Source organism: Macrotis lagotis, chromosome 4, assembly GCF_037893015.1.
Source record: "Macrotis lagotis isolate mMagLag1 chromosome 4, bilby.v1.9.chrom.fasta, whole genome shotgun sequence".
In the NCBI taxonomy this organism is placed as follows: domain Eukaryota; kingdom Metazoa; phylum Chordata; class Mammalia; order Peramelemorphia; family Peramelidae; genus Macrotis; species Macrotis lagotis.
The window spans coordinates 23,736,366-23,752,568 of NC_133661.1; the positions used below are offsets into that span (position 1 = coordinate 23,736,366).

General features: G+C 41.7%; 1 long non-coding RNA gene across 3 annotated transcripts in view; it reads left to right on the forward strand.

The window, feature by feature from the left end:
• LOC141522994 (uncharacterized) overlaps window positions 1-16,203 on the forward strand; it is a 30,929-nt gene extending 14,726 nt beyond the window's left edge. The window contains exons 3-5 of one of the 3 annotated variants that reach the window (XR_012478293.1): window positions 10,937-11,200; window positions 11,307-11,476; window positions 15,982-16,203. This is a non-coding gene — a long non-coding RNA (uncharacterized LOC141522994). Of the gene's footprint in view, window positions 1-10,936; window positions 11,201-11,306; window positions 11,477-12,380; window positions 12,551-15,981 lie in introns of those variants that run through there. The other 2 variants (XR_012478292.1, XR_012478294.1) reach the window with 2 other exon arrangements.

The window sequence follows — 16,203 nt, forward strand, 5'->3', positions numbered from 1 at the left end:
AGTGAAGCAACTTGACTGACACTACATAGGATAGCAGTCCTGTAGCTAGGATTGGAATACAGGTCCTCGAAATTCAGCTGCTTTCCACTGAACCACACTACCTTTCATTTTACATTTTCCAGCAAAATGTAAAATCTTGACAAGAAGGACTTTTCTTCCTTTCTTCTTCTCTTCTTCCTTCCTTCTCTCTTCTTCCCTCCCTCCCCTCCTTTTTCTTTCTTTTTTCTTCCTTCTTCTTCCTATCGTCCTTCCTTCCACCTTCCTTCCTTCTTCCTTCTTTTGTACCTCCCTTCTTTCTTCCCTCCTCTCCTTTCTCTTTATTCCTTCCTTCCTCCCTTTCTTTTTCCTTCCTTCTTTCTTTCTTTCTTTCTTTCTTTCTTTCTTTCTTTCTTTCTTTCTTTCTTTCTTTCTTTCTGTCCTTTCATTTTTCCTTTCTCCTTTCCTTCTCCTCCCTTGCTTTCTCATTTATCCCTTCCAATACTCATGACTAGGCCAATCTGGACTGAAAAGTTGGCTCTTTGGAGATCCAGGCCAGCTCTCATTCCACTCACCCTGGTGGAATTCTTTCCCAGTCCATATTTGCACCTGCCAGAGGGATAAGATTGTCCTTGATCCCACAAGGCCTGGGGGTTGTAGAAGTCAGCACAGGTTCAAAGAACTTTTTATTTCCTAAGATCCTGGAATTTTCTGAATCCAAATCTGCAGACCTCTGTATTCAAAAGCAAGATGGAGTTCTATCAACAGTCAGAGTGAAAGAAGCTGCCCAACAGGCCTGAAGAGTTGTCTCCAAAGCTGAACAGGAGGAAACCTTGAGACCGAGGTTATAATACCAGAGTACAAAGTCTGGTTCCACAATTTAATTGCTTATGTGGCCTTTGGCCATGGCCCAGTTTCTCCAGACCCCCATTTCCTCACTTGTGACTTGAGGTTGTTGGACCTGATGTTCTCTAAGGATTTTTTGAGTTCTAGCCACAGGGACTGACCCCAAACCTCCCAATCTTTGTGCTAGAAAGTCTGGAACTAAAAGAGACTTTAGAGATCACTGTCTCCTAAACTGTAAGCACCATGAGGCAGGTAGAATGTCTTATTTCTGCCCAAAGACCTCTCATGTGCTCTGCCCACAGTAGGCATCTGGTAAATGTTTATTGGGTGGATGACTCTGATGCTTCCATCTTGTTATACAAGAGAATTGCATCTCTGAGAAGTCAAGCAACTTGACCAGAGTGACCCAGCTGGGCGAAGAGATAATTCAGCCTTGTGGATTCCTGGTCACTGCGGTTCCCCCAGAGCTAGATGAGTCTCATAAATACGGGTTGAATGAATAAGTATGAATGATGCTCATTCCAGAAACAATTAAAATAACAGGAGGCCACCCTGTTTTTGCAGCTACTGCTGCCTTTGCCTGGAATGCCCCGCCTCGTTTCCCATCTTGGTTACCCTTTGAGATCCTAAGCCAGTCACGGTGCAAAGAACTGAAGTTGACAGAGTAGGAGTTCACATATTGACTCTAATGGCGTTACTTTGGGAAAATCCTTCCTATTTTCTGGGCCTCATTTTCTCCTTTATCAAATTAAGGCATCAGATAGATTTGTTTCTAGCTTGAATTTTGTTTTGCCCCCATTTGTTTCACTTAACATGAAACATCATCTCCAATGGATTTCATTCCCCTATTAGACTATAACTCTTTTGAGGGTAGAGACTGAATTGCTCCAGAGCTTAGCCCCTTGTCCATAGCAAGTATGTGAGGACCCTTCCCTAGGACTGAGACTCCTTCTTTGTCCAAATTTTACTTTATTCATAATAGGACCCTTCTCTATGATAATGCTGTCCTCAGCAATTCCTTCCCTGTCTCTCTCCCTTGAGCCACATGGAAGACCTGTGGGCATTGTTGTCACTAGGCCCTCTTGTCCCTGGATGCTCAGCTTGGCTCTACTCCCCATTGTATTGGCAAGGAGGAGCCAGGGTGGTTACCATTTCAGAACTTCCCTGGGAGCAGTCACAGCCTGGCAAAGCTCCACCAGTCTCATCACACATCTGCAGTGTGGAATGTGTGAAGCGTTTGTGTTTTCAAAGAATCGTCTTTATTTATTTTTGTGGTTACCCCTGCTTCCAACTCTGCCTACAGAAAGAAGGTGGATTAAGCAATAGCAAAAAAAAAAAAAAGCTTCAAGGGATCATTATATCCCCCCATCAGAAGGAGAGACAATCCTTCAGAGGAGGCAAAGTTGTAACTAGGGTGGGGTGACTAGAGCTTTGCCCTGGGGAGTCAAATTAATAGGGTGTTAAAAGCACTTGGAGAATGAAACAGAACTCAACACCTACTTAGTAAGAAGAAATAATAAAAATAGAAATCAATTAATAGGCACTTAATAAGGACCTTGAGGGCAGCTAGGTGGCAGTGGATAGAATGCAGGGAGTAGAGTCAGGAAGACCTAAGTTCAAACCCAACTTCAGACACTTCCTAGCTATGGGTCCTCATGTATTAAATGAGGTGGAAGCTATCTGATTCCTATATCTGGGCATTGGATCCAGATGGCTCTGGAGGAGAAAGTGAGGTTGATGACTTCATAGCACCATTTCAATCAAATCTAATTCATGTGCTTATCATGGCCTCACCTCCCTGATGTCTTGGTTTTCTTCAAAAATGAAGGGCAAACATTATTATTATTAAAATAAATTGAAGAAGGAAATGGCAAAACCACTCCGGTACCTTTACCAAGATGACCCCATTGGGGTCACAAAGAGTTGGACATGACTGAAACAACTGGACAGTCACAACAAAGCCTACTCTCTATCAAGAGCCAAGATAGCTAGCTATTTATTAAGGCTTCTTACATGTCAGCCTCTGTTCTGAGCATGAAGGTGCAAATAAATATGAACAAGCAAGGTAGCCCTGGAAGGGAAAGACCATGATAAGGAGATATTTGGGAAGTGACTGGAGGCTAGCCAAGATAAGACAAAATCAGAGAAGCGAGCCCAGAGGAGGAGTTTGAGTTTCTAGTGGGGCAAAGATTTAAGGAAAGCCAATGGGGAGGAGACAGCTAGGAAGTAATTGGGCCCTAGGAAGAGAAGACAAAAGTTTGTCCGTGAACCTTCTTATTACCTCTACAGAGAGAAATGCCTCATTTTCATTTTTAAAAATCCATCATAACTTTTCCCCAAACTCTCATTCCTAGATTATTATTGCTGTTGTTTTTATTACTCTTGTGGTTTTTCAGTTGTATTTGGGTCTTCAAGATCCCATTTGGGGTTTTCTTGACAGAGATATTGGAGTGGTTTGTCATTTTCTTCTCCAGCTCATTTTACAGATGAGGAAACTGAGGCTAACAGGATGAAGTGACTCATCCAGGGTAACACAGCTGGTAAGTGTCTGAGGCTGGATTTGAACCCAGGAAGATGAGTCCTCCTGACTCCAAGTCTAGCCCTCTATTCCTTATGGAGTCATCTAACTGCTCCATTATATATTATTTCCTCCCTTACAATGTGATCCAGCCAAATTGACCTTCTCTTTCTGTTCTTGACCTGCATCCATCCTTCTTCTCAGTGATTTTCCACTGTCTCCCATGGTTGTAATCTCTTCCCTTCTCATCTCAGCTTCCCCAAATTCCTCTCTTCTTTCAGGGATCCCTGGAGCAGCCTGGTGGAGTGGATATGCCTTTTCTTACCATCCTGTTTTCACATGAATAAAAGAAGCCACTCAGGATTACAATGGAAATCAATTCTAGTGAAATAAAGATGCATTTATTTCTTATCCAAGTTCACAAGTCCCCAACATTGCCCTCCATGGACTCCTTGACGGGGTGGTCTGTGGACTTAAGGTTGAGACCTTCATTCTGGGTTAAGTTTTTCCCTGATCCTCTCAGCTCCTGGTGTCCTCTTTCTTTTCTATTTAGGCACTTTGAATTGATTTGCATGAATTTTCTTTACATTTTCCTCCTGTTTCCACATGTGTGTATCATTTCTGAATACACACATGTCTATATCATACAGTACTAGAACAGAACATTTATATCCTATATGTACATCAAGATTTTGGTGGCATTTGTGGGTCTACACATATGTACCATGTGCACACATATGGTAGAATAAATAAACCACATGCATATATGAGTGTCGGAATGTGTGCACATGGCTATGTCACGTGCGTCTACATGGTGTGATATGTGCACCATACATGTGTATCCATCATGTTTTGATGTAAGTATATCTATATTATCTCTTCCATTAAGATGGAAACTCTTTGAGATTAGTAGAGTCTTCATTTATTCCCCTGGAAGGGTAGTATAGTCCTAAGCAAACAGTAGGAGCTCGTAAATGCTTATGGATTGATTGATGAGGTTCAAATCAGGAATTGCTCTTCTCTAGAACCCCACTTGTTCTGGCTCTCTCCTCCAAAGGGTCCTCATGTGTACAGAACTTCTTTATGTCCAAATTGATTCTTCCTCTCCATAATCCCAGGAAAATGTAAGCTCCTCAAGGGCAGGGACTTATTTTCATTTTGAGTTTTGCATTCCCAGGGCCTAGTGCAATTCCTGACTCACAGCAGAGGCCTAAATAATACTTGTTAATGGCTAGCATGGAAATATGGTTTACTTGACTTCACAAGTATAAGGAGAAAGGAAGGGAGAAGGGAACGCACATTGTTTTAAAGAATGTTAAAATTTTTTAATGTAATTGTGAAATAGTTAACAAAATAAATAAAAAATATATTGGGGGGGGGACTTAAGTCTTATCCATACTCCTTTCCTTTCCTTACACCTTTCCTGATGACTCTTGAGACTTCTCCAAGCCCCAGAAGCCTTCTCTTCCTAGAAGACTCACCTCCCTTTCAGGCCTTTCCAAGAATCACCATTTTTTTTTTTTTAGGTTTTTGCAAGGGAAATGGGGTTAAGTGGCTTGCCCAAGGCCACACAGCTAGGTCATTATTAAGTGTCTGAGGTCATATTTGAACTCAGGTCCTCCTGCCTTCAGGGCCGGGGCTCTATCCATTGTGCCACCTAGCCACCCAAGAACTACCATTTTAATGACTTGACTAGCTATAGTTTCCCCTCTACTATTTTCTACTTTTGAATCTATGAATTTCTTTTCCTCTGTTCCCTCATACCTTCTTCTTTCTCTCCCTTCCTTCCTACCTTCTTCTTTCCCTCTCCTCTCCTCATACCTTCTTTCCCTCCCTTCTCTTATATCCATGTTCCTTCCCTATGCCTTCTTTTTTCCCTCTCCTTCCCTCATACCTTCTGCTTTCCCTCCCTTCTCTCCTACCTTCTTTTTCCTCCCACCCCCTCATACCTTCTTTCCCTCCCTTATCTTATACCCATCTTCCTTCCCTCCCTTCCCTCATACCGTCTTCTTCCCCTCCCCTATACTTTCTCCTCTCCTTCCTCTATCTTCCCTCATGAGAAGATAAGCTCCTGGCCTTGTCTTCCTGTTTGCTTGTTTTCCAACATTGAGCACACTGCTCAGAACATAGCAATCACTTCATAAATAGATGCTTGCTGACTTCCCATCCATACTCCCAAGACATAAACATGTTCTAAAGAATCCCATAGCATTATTTCATTGAGTGCTAACTGATCCAACTTGGCTCAGCGCCTTTGGAGAGCCTAGTTCTGAAATTTTCCTTTAGTTAATTTTATCATCTCATTAAGTCCTAATTATATTCCCTGTATCCCCATGAATTGTTCTTCTTTTTACTTGGTATTAATGCCTTTAAAGATTTGCATGGGTTGTCATTGAAGCCTCATGGGTTCATTATTTCAAAGATAAATCATCTATTCAGAGTGATTATATAATGAGTTACTCATAGATAAGCTCTCTGGGCACATTTCCTTAATTGTCATTATTGTTCTTCTCAGGGTTCCCTAGCATGACAGAGACCTAACTCTGAGGACAGCACAGACAAGGCTTAATTCATAAGGACACGCGCTGATAGAAAACAGCTTGTAGCAGAAAGATCTGGGGGTCTTAGTGGACTACAAGATCAATATGAATCCTCTGAGTTATAGGGCAGACAATGAAACAAATGTGATCTTAGACTGAATTAAGGCAAGGAGAGGGCTCAAGTATAGAGGAGACCCTCAGTCAAGCAGGAGGTGAACTAGAGATCTCACACCTGGACTATAGCTCTAAGACTCACACTTTGTTTTATTTGTTTATTTTTAAATTTTATCTTATTTTTACTGATGCCATTCATTTTTGAATCACATTCATTTCCAAGCAAATCTTCTCCCTTCCCCTATTAAGTCTTTATCATAAGATTTAAAGGGGCAGCTAGGTGGCGCAGTGGATAAAGCACCAGCCCTGGAGTCAGGAGTACCTGGGTTCAAATCCAGCCTCAGACACTTAATAATTACCTAGCTGTGTGGCCTTGGGCAAGCCACTTAACCCCATTGCCTTGAAAAAACCTAAAAATAATAATAATAAAAAATAATAAGATTTAAAGAGGGGGAAAAGCAGTTCCACCAAGCTAAGCCACATACTGAATGTCTGTCAGAATAATAACGACAATGATGGCATTTATATAGTACTTTAAGCTTATAAATTGTTTTGTCCTTAATATTTCATTTGTGATATTTACACACTTAGAGTCCCCCATTTTGCAACAAAGAGAGGGACATTTGCTCAACTCTTCTCTGTGCTTACACTTTATCAGAATTATGCATTGTATGGTTTTTTTGCTGTTGTTGATTTTTCCTTTTGTACTGTGTGGTCATGTGATATTTTGTTTTGCTGGTTTGGCTTCTCCAGCTGTCCCCCATAAACCGGATTACCCTTCCATCTCATTTCAGCCTGCTGAACGCCTCGACGCCTTTTAAGCTCCAACTAAAATCTGATCTTTTAAAGGAAACCTTTCCCAGTCTCTCAATTGTGTTTCCTTCCCTCGCTTAATAAATATCCTATTGATCCTTTTGCTTGTTTTTAGCTTCATCTGTTTGCTTGTTGTCTTCCTCCTTAGACTGAGAGATGATAAAGGACAGAGACTGCCTTTTATCTCTCTTTGCATCCCAAACCCTTTAGCACCATGGAACTCCCTAATAAATGGTCCTTGACTCTTGACTATTACTTGTCTCACTCACATCAGCTCTTAGACATCTTCCTTGGCTTCTCTTAATTATTCATTCACTACATTCTAGCGCACTCATGCACCAAAACTTAGTTTATTCCCTGTGCAGTTGATTGTCCAAGTATCAGACTTTAGAAAGAATACTGGAAAATGGGAGTACACCTAGAGAAATGGGACCAGTAGGGCAAGCGATCCGGAAAGAGTGACTCACAAGTAGCCATTGAAGGAATTAGGGACGTCTAGCCTAGAGAAGAAGAAAAGTGGGGGGAGTGCAGCAGAACTATTTTTATGTGTTCAAGGTAGAAGAAAGTTTAGACTCTCTTTCAAGGCTTTCAAAGTTGAGACCCTCATTCTGGATTAAGTTTTTCCTGATCTGCTCAAGTCCTGGTGTCCTCCCTCCCTTATATTTAAATACTTTGAATTTATTTGTATGAATTATCTTTAAATGTACATGTATGTATCATATTTGTATATATTATCTTTACATGTATAAATCATATGTGAACACATGTATTTGGTATAACTCACTATAATGTAATGTGAATATCCTATATGTGCATTGTCATAGAGGTGGGCAAAACTAGGACCAGCGGGAAGCGGTTATAAGGGAGGAGATGTAGGTTTGATATAAAGACAATTTTCCTGACCATTGGAGGTGTCCCCAAGTGTAATGAGTTGCCTTGGGAATATAAAAGAATAAAAAATGAGTTCACTTCACTAGGGGAACACAGGCAGGACTTGATTGCTACCTGTTGGTTAAAGCCTGGAGGAGATATCCTTGACCAGGGAAGTGATAGATTCCACGTTCTCTGAAATTCTTGCCAAATCTGAGCCTCTGGCATTCTAGGTTGGGGTTGAGTAGACTTAAACGGAAAGGATTCGTGTATTAAGTACTGTTGGGTATAGACAGTCAGAAGATGTGGCCACAGTCCCAATCTCTATCCAAATCTGTTTATAGAATCTCAGAGCTGGAAGGGTACCTCAGAGGCCCTGGTCCACTCCCTGGTCCAACATGTACCCGAAAAAGAGCCAACATTATGGTCTCCCCAATAAGGGATCATCTGGGCAAAGAAAGCATTTAGCATATCACTATCTGTTAGATGCTAAGGTCAAGAAGGTAAATAAAGAAGTTCTTGCCCTCAAAGAGTCAATATTCCATCTATTTAGCTTTGTAAGTGAAGATAATTAGAAATGGGGAGCCCAGTAATCTCCAAGTCTGTGCATACCACTTTGGGATCATTTTAACTTCAAATAGACCCTGAAGCTGCCTGGCTGTAGTTCCCCTGTATTACAAGTTCTGAGTATGAGCAGAATCAGTCTCATTCCTCTTTGATCTTTATCTACTGAAATGCATCCATCATCTCTGCCCTATCCCCACCTCTTCTCTTTTCTGGGCCAAATGCTCTCAGTTCTTTCAAATGATGTTCTCTTTTGTCAAGTTCTCTGGGAACTTTACTCTTTCCTGTTCAATGTTCTAACCACAGAGGTGATGGGCTGGTCCACAGATGTATAGCATGTACCCAGTTGTATTTTTTTAATTATCAGAAAGATCAACCCATAGGAAGACACATCTTGAGGGTTCTGAGGCAAATCCCTAGGGTTATTGTACAAAGTAGAGGGTTAATTCTCAATTAATTAGTTGTTTCCAGCTGTGATGACTCTGAAGAGAAGATCAGGGGATGGAAACATCGTAGTGGACCTAATATAAGCATAGAACATAGTAGATCAGAGATGGAAAGGACCTGGAGATTGTCTGATGTCACCTCCTCACTTAGTTTCTCTGAATGTCAGAATCCTCATTTATAAAAGGAGAGATTGGACTCTGGGACAACTGAGATCCCTTTGAAAGCTAAATCTGTGACCCTAGGAAATCACCCTGCAGTTTTCCAAAGAAAACCTAGCCCACTATCCTCCCATTGGAATGGTTCCAACCTATGGATCATCTTTAGTCTGTCTGAAGGAAAATAGGGTTCGACACAGTAAAGTGCCTTTTGTCTCATGTGCCCAGCCCAAATGATTTCCCCAAAGTTTCTGACTGATGGTTCTTTCCACAATCTTATCAACTAAATGTGAATAATGAATAGATTCAATCATCATTGAATGATCTAATGGGGTGTTAGACCTCAGTCAATCAGCAAGAGCCTCCTGTGATAAACACTGGGGATACACAGAAAGACGAAAACATAGTAACTGCCCTTAATAAGACCACATTCTAATAAGGGAGACTTCCCATGAGATGTTTAATATCTGAATCATTTTGTAGAGAGGAAACATCTCAAGGATAAATTTTTCTTCTAAAACATGAACAAGAAATATTCAAATTAAATTCCTTTAGCATATATGTCTCCCTATCACAGGTAACTTAGTTACAAAACCTTTCTCTGTGTCTACTGATCTTTTAAACTTATTGAATTTGTAATGAATGACCGGTTGATGAGGATACAGTTTTGAAAACATACTTTCAAGAAGAGATCCAGGAACAAATAAATTGTGGGCTCAAAGAATTAGAGTTTTAAAAGAATTTATAGATGAGGAAACTGAGGTTTGGAAATAGAAAGTAAATAGTCAACCTGGGAAGAGAACACAGGTCTTTGGATGTCATAACCATCATCACATTTTATAGGAAGTCTAAGTAGCCAATGGTTTGCTGGTTAGATAGTCTCATCATTTCCATTTTGTTGGTAGTTGATTTTTTCCCTACTTAACGACAGTGCCTCGTTTTTCTTCCTTGAGAACATGAGCAAAGCTGTAAAATTCTCTCCTCTTTCTTCTTCCCCTTTTCCTTTACTATCATAATATTCAATCTGCCACTGCCCAGAAACGCAGGATATGACCAGTCTTGGCCCTTCTTGTTCTCCAGGATCCTAGTATGCACTACTGAAGATTTCTCAAGATGTTTGGTCACTCTCTCCCACTAGGTGGTGCTGGTTGATGACCATAGGTCACCCTGATCCGGGGACTAGCAAGGGCCTCCATCTGTCATCACTTCCTTGGCAAAGGGACTTGATCAGAGGCAGAGGACCTGTTGTCCATGCCAGGAATTTCTGAGTATCAAGTCATTCTCTTCCTCTGATTTGCTGTGTGTGGCCTTGGGCAAACCTTTCTCATCTTCATTGCCATGTCCATAAAATAGGTTTAATGGTGCTTATCTTGCTGCGTCAGAGGATGTAGAGGTATACCCAAGAAGTGTCCTATAGGCCCATTTCAGTGACTGGGTTTCATAATGTCTTATTGGGGAAAGTGCCATTATTAGAACTAATTGGAAGTTGGTTCTTGTCCTTTGTTAATGAAGAAGAAGTTGGAAGTATGGTAGCTTGGCCAGCTGAGAAAAGAAACCCAGTAGGTTGGGCAAGAGCATTGTTGAGCTTAAATCTAGCATTGTCATTGGTTCTTAAAGACTGGTTTTAGGTCTACTGGGAACCCATGGTCATGGGACCTCTAAGGGAACAACCCATGAGCTGGTCATTGGAAATCTCAGTGTTTTAGTCAAGACCATATCCAGGTGGCAGACAGTTCATTTACCCCACATCATTGGTCTGAGAGCATTGCATTCCACAAATGTTCCAGATAACTGGAATTTGCTTATTTATTAGTAAACCAACAAGTCACATTTCTATTGTAAGGTTAACAGAAGGTTTTTCCTCCCAATACCCCTGAAAGATGGACAGTGGAATTATGATTATTCCCATTTTTATAGATGAGGAAGCAGCAGATTAAAGAATTGTGGGGACTTGTCTGTTTTTTTGGTACCAAGGACAAAACTTAAAAACAAAACAAAACAAACAAAATTGGAACATGTAGGAGTAAGTTACCTTTCCCGATCCCCACAACTCACTCTCTCTCTCTCTCTCTCTCTCTCTCTCTCTCTCCCAGTCTAATGCAGGAGCTAACATTCAAACAACTATGCAGAAACCAGCTACAGACAAGATAAATCCAAGATGCTCAACAGAAAGCAAACAACAGTTGGTTGACAGTGAATATGCTTAAGTAGGAAGACCAGGATTCAGATGCTGTATGATTAGTTGCTCTGTGCCTCAGTTTCCCCATCTGTGAAAAGAGTGCATTGGCCTTGATGGCTTCCAAGTTCCCTTCCAATTCTAACATTATAATCCCTTTTGTCTTCCTATTGTCTTTCACGTGAGCCAAAACTTTTCTTCTTTCTTAAATAATGATAACAGAAACATCTAAGTGGTTAGTGTGTGCTAAAAACTTTCTATACATTTTTTCCGTTTGCTCCCCACAGAAGCCCATGTCAATGTTCCTGTCTCTTATAATCCCAGACTCCTCCCACTAATTTGGGATGGAAAATTAGGAACTAGAAACTGGAGGCTCAGGAGAAAGAATGTCAGAGCTGGAGTCACAAAGCCAGTTTTTAAATCCTGGATCTGCCTGCTATTATCTAAGTGACTCTGGGTAAGTCATTTCCCCTTGTGCCCTAGTCACCCATCTATAAAATGTAGGAAGGGATTGAACTGGGTGCCACAAATTTTTTTTAAACATTGCAATAACTATATTTCAATATAGCTGCTTGCCTTTGTCATTCTTCAAATTTTGTTTTGTTAATTTGAAAACATTATTCTGAGAAAGGGTTCACCAAATAGCCAAAGGAGGCTATGGTGGGGCCAAAAGGGTCACTTGCACATGTGATCTCCATTTGAACATAGAACACAATGAAACTGAATCTGTTCCTGCAGACTCCAGGCCATCATTCTACAGCAACATCCTTTCCCACAAGGCAGTGATGCCGTGGGGACCACCAGGACTGCATCAGGCTATCTGCTCCAGTGTAGAAGGGCTTGAGGTGGCCATGGGACTTTACTGTTTACTTTCTATGTTTCAAGATAGAAGATGTCCCAAAAGCCTTAGAACAAGTATAAAGCATTAAAACTTAAAGCTGCAAAAAGACTTTTGGGTCACCAAATATTGATAATATTTTTCTGGCATAAATGAAAAATTATGTTACTTATATGTTAAATACCCAGAAATCATAACTAGGAACAATGTGTGGAAGAAGGAAGGAGGGAAAGAAGGAAGGAAGGAAGGAAGGAAGGAAGGAAGGAAGGAAGGAAGGAAGGAAGGAAGGAAGGAAGGAACAAAGGAAGGAGGGAAGGAGGGAAGGGAGGGAGGGAGGGAGGAGGGAAGGAGGGAAGGAAGGAAGGAAGGGAGGAAGGAGGGAAGGAGGGAAGGACAGAAAGGAGGAAGGCAGGCAGGAAATCCCACTTAGCAGACCCCAAAGCATTTGTTTGTATATTAGTTTCCTGACCAAAAACTGCTCCTCCAAAGCCTCCTGATTTCAGATGATTTCATTGTTTTAAAGTCCACAGCTCACTTGGCTCCTGAAGCTGCTCTGGATCAGAATGTATACTTGAATATTCTTGGAAGAAAACTTCAAGGACCAATTCCAGATGATTCCCACCATTTACAAACCCAGTTACAAACCAAATTCCAAAGGAGCTGGACCTGGTCCCTGAGAGCATGGTCCAGGAGACTTGTGTCCAGGCTTTCCCACAAAGCTGACCCTGGGGCCCACCCATCCCCAATGTTCTGTAGCTCTTGGACTGTCCACTCATTGTCCTCCCCAGCTCTATATGACCAATGTATCTGATTTTCCAACCATATATTGCTCCTAAGTCATCCTTTGTGACAGTTCTTTGATGGAGAGGCAGGTCGGTGCAGTAGATGGAGCACTGAAGCTGAAGTCAAGAAGATCTGGATTCAAATCTTGCCCCACACACTTATTAGCTATATGCCTCTGAACCAGTCATTTCCCTCCTCCTTGCCTCAGTTCCCCTCATCTATAAAATAAGGACATTGGACTTAATGGTCCTTTTCAGTTCCGAATCTATTTTTCTCTGCTCCTGCAAATGCCTGCCAACCATTTCTCCCTGAGTTGGTGGGTGATTCCTGAAGTTCATGGAGACATGGAGATCTTGGCCTTCCAACATTCTATGACTGTAGAGTCATTGGGTTAGCCTTTGCCTCACGGTTCCTTTGGATGGATCATCAGATCAGATGGGGGGGGGGGGCTTTATCTGAACATCAGAGCCCTGGGAAGCAGTCAGCTGGCATAGGGAGTAGGGGTGGCCATGGCATCAGGAAGAGCAGAGCTTCAGTCCTGTCAGATATCATTCAAGGCCCATCATCCCTCCTTCAGCCTTCACAGAGGTGATGAGAACAGCACAGGGGTAGAGAGAATATTTTTGAAGCATTCTGCAAACTTTAAATATAAGGATGAAGTTTTATGATGATGTATGTTCATGCTGCCTCCCTTGTTTGAATGTAGGATTCTTACAGAGAGGGATTGGCTCTCCTATTTTTTTTTTGTCACCAATACCTTAGTGTAGAGTCTAGGGCATAGTGGGCAGTTAATTAATAGTAACTGAGCAGAATTGAATAGTGTGACATCCTCATTTTACAGATTAGGAAACTTAGGCTTGAAGGTTAAATGGCATAGCCAAGGACACACAGCCAAAAATCCTCAGAGCTGGGACTGCAAATGTAGTCTCTTGACTTCAAATACGGCACACCATAGGCAACTAAAGCTTGTCTGGTGGACTTTTTATAAATAAATAGCTCTTAGGAGTCACTAGGTGATGCACTGGATACAATGTCAGTCCTGGATTCAGGAGGACCTGTGTTCAAATCCAATCTCAGATACTTACTAGCTGTGTGACCTCTGGACAAGTCATTTAACTCAGATTGCCTCAAAACACAAATAAACAGATAGATAGATGATAGATAGATAGATAGATAGATAGATAGATAGATAGATAGATAGATGGAGAGAGGGATGTTAATATGTTACCTTCCCCCTTCCCCCTACCCAGGTCAATGTATTCAGTTAAATAATGATTCCTTTGAAATCATATTTTATCAACCTTAACCCCTCCCCCAAACAACACTAATAAACATATTTCAGGCACCATGGCAGTCTGTTGGGAAGGAAGTTAGGTAGACTTTCAAAATCACAGTGAACTGCCTAGTCTCCCTATGAATAAGGCCCTTAGGACACTTAAACCAAAAATTCAGACCACATGAAAAAATGTTCCTACTTAGCAAGCTGACCTCAGGGTTTGGGGCCTATAACAATGACATGTTTTTGGCTGGAGAGACAGTATGGCTTCATGGTTAGACACGAGACTTGGAAGATTAGGGTTCCACTCTGGCCTCTGATACATGTGATCATGGTTAGGTCACTTAAGGCAATCCTCTCACACTGAGATACAGACCAGAGCAGTGGTGGGCCAATGAGAATAATAATCTTGAGTAATAACAAGAAAAACCTGGTAGTGATTAGGACTGATCCCTGGTGTGGACGTTAGTGGATAGGGAATGACCAGCCCATTTGGTTGCTCTAGACAGCTCCACAAAGGGACGAATCTTTGAGGCAATATGTTCCTTTAAGAGGCAGTATGCTCTTGTGCTTAGAAAACTGGTCTCAGAGGCAAGAAGCTTTGGGCTCCAGTTGTTTCTGGCATGGAGTATCATATACTATGACCTCAGCGACATTATTAGCCTTTCTCAACCTTGGATAAATCTCTTAGTCTTCTCTACAAGAAATGATAGACAATCTCTGGCTGTATTGGTATAGGAGCCATCGATGGTCATCAATCAATAATCATTTATTAAGCACGGGAATATTTATTAACTATTTACTATGTGGCAGACAGTGTGCTATGATACAAAAAGAAACAGAAGACAAACTCTGCTGCCCTCGAGGAGCTTACAGTCTAGTTGTACCTCTTCTTAAATTGTGTTTGTGTGTGTATGTGTGTGTGTGTGTGTGTGTATGTGGTTTCTCTTCACTTTATTGTTGGGGTTCCGAGAAGCTCTCCAAAACTGTTCATTACAGAGAAGTCGTCAGTCCATACTGTTAGAGGGAATTTCCTCATTTGGGGGTTCTCTTCGTCAACGAAATCTCTATCCCTTGTTCCACACCACATCCAAGACTCTTCTGAGAGTGATCCACTTTTTCATTTTCACTGGTTCCTTCACTTCTTCCCTTCAGAGCTCAAGGGGGAACCCTCAGTTTCAATGCCATCTATTTGATGGCCCCTAATCTCCATTTCAATGAAGGAAAGTGTGCCCACAGGTGGGACTGCAGTGCCAGCAAAGGAGAGGGTGGCCCAGGGCAAGATCAGAACTAGGGAAGGAGCAAGTGAGGGATGGGTTTGGGAGTAACTAGTGAGCCAGAAGCCAAAGAATGAAAGTACCTAGAACCAGAGGCAGAACTAGAGCTATCCAAGTCTTGATGACTCCATAGCTCTCTCATTTGCTCTTTACTAGCATGGTGCCATTATTTCTTACCTGGACTATTGAAATGACCTCCAAATCGGTCTCTCCACTTCCATTCTAGTCCCAACCACTAAATAATGTCAAATTAATCTTGCTAAAGGAAGTTAGCTGGTGCAGTAGAGGCCCAAGCCTAGAATCAGAAAGATTTGAGTTCAAATTTGACCTCAGACACTTCCTAGTTGTGTGATCCTGGGCAAATCATCTCACCCTGTTTGCCTCATTTTCCTTATCTGTAAAAAGAATCGGAAATGGAGGTGGCAAACCACAGTATCTTTCCAAGAAAACCCCAAATGAAAACACCGATAATCAGACTGAACAGTAACAGTATGAAATATTCAGTAGGCTATTGAAGAAGTGAGACTAATGGTCAAGCGATGAACGAGGGTTGGAGCTAGAGATTTAGGAACCATATGCAAGGAGATGGTGGTGATTGGAATTCCTGTCCCCCCATCCCAGACCTGATCTCCCCCTTCCTATTTCTCCACTACCTCTCTCGGGAGCTCTCCCAGGATTGTCCTGCTTTCTTAGTACATCCTGATTTTAGTTCTTTGTGAACTTTTCTAGTTACCTGAGTCCTGAAAGAACTGATTTGGAGTTTCTGATTTGTTGCTTTCTATTTTCAGGATGAACAATAAATCATTACATAGGCCTTAGAGCCTGCAGAGGTTTTACAGATCCCAGCATCATAGGCCATCTGCTGATCTGTCATTCAACAAGCATCTGTTCAGTGTGAATCACGCAAAACCACAGTCCTAAAGGCATTGGGAGCTCCCACACCTTCTAACCCCGAATTCAACGGCCTCAATTTTATCAAGGAGGAACCTGAGGCAAATTCACATTGTAGA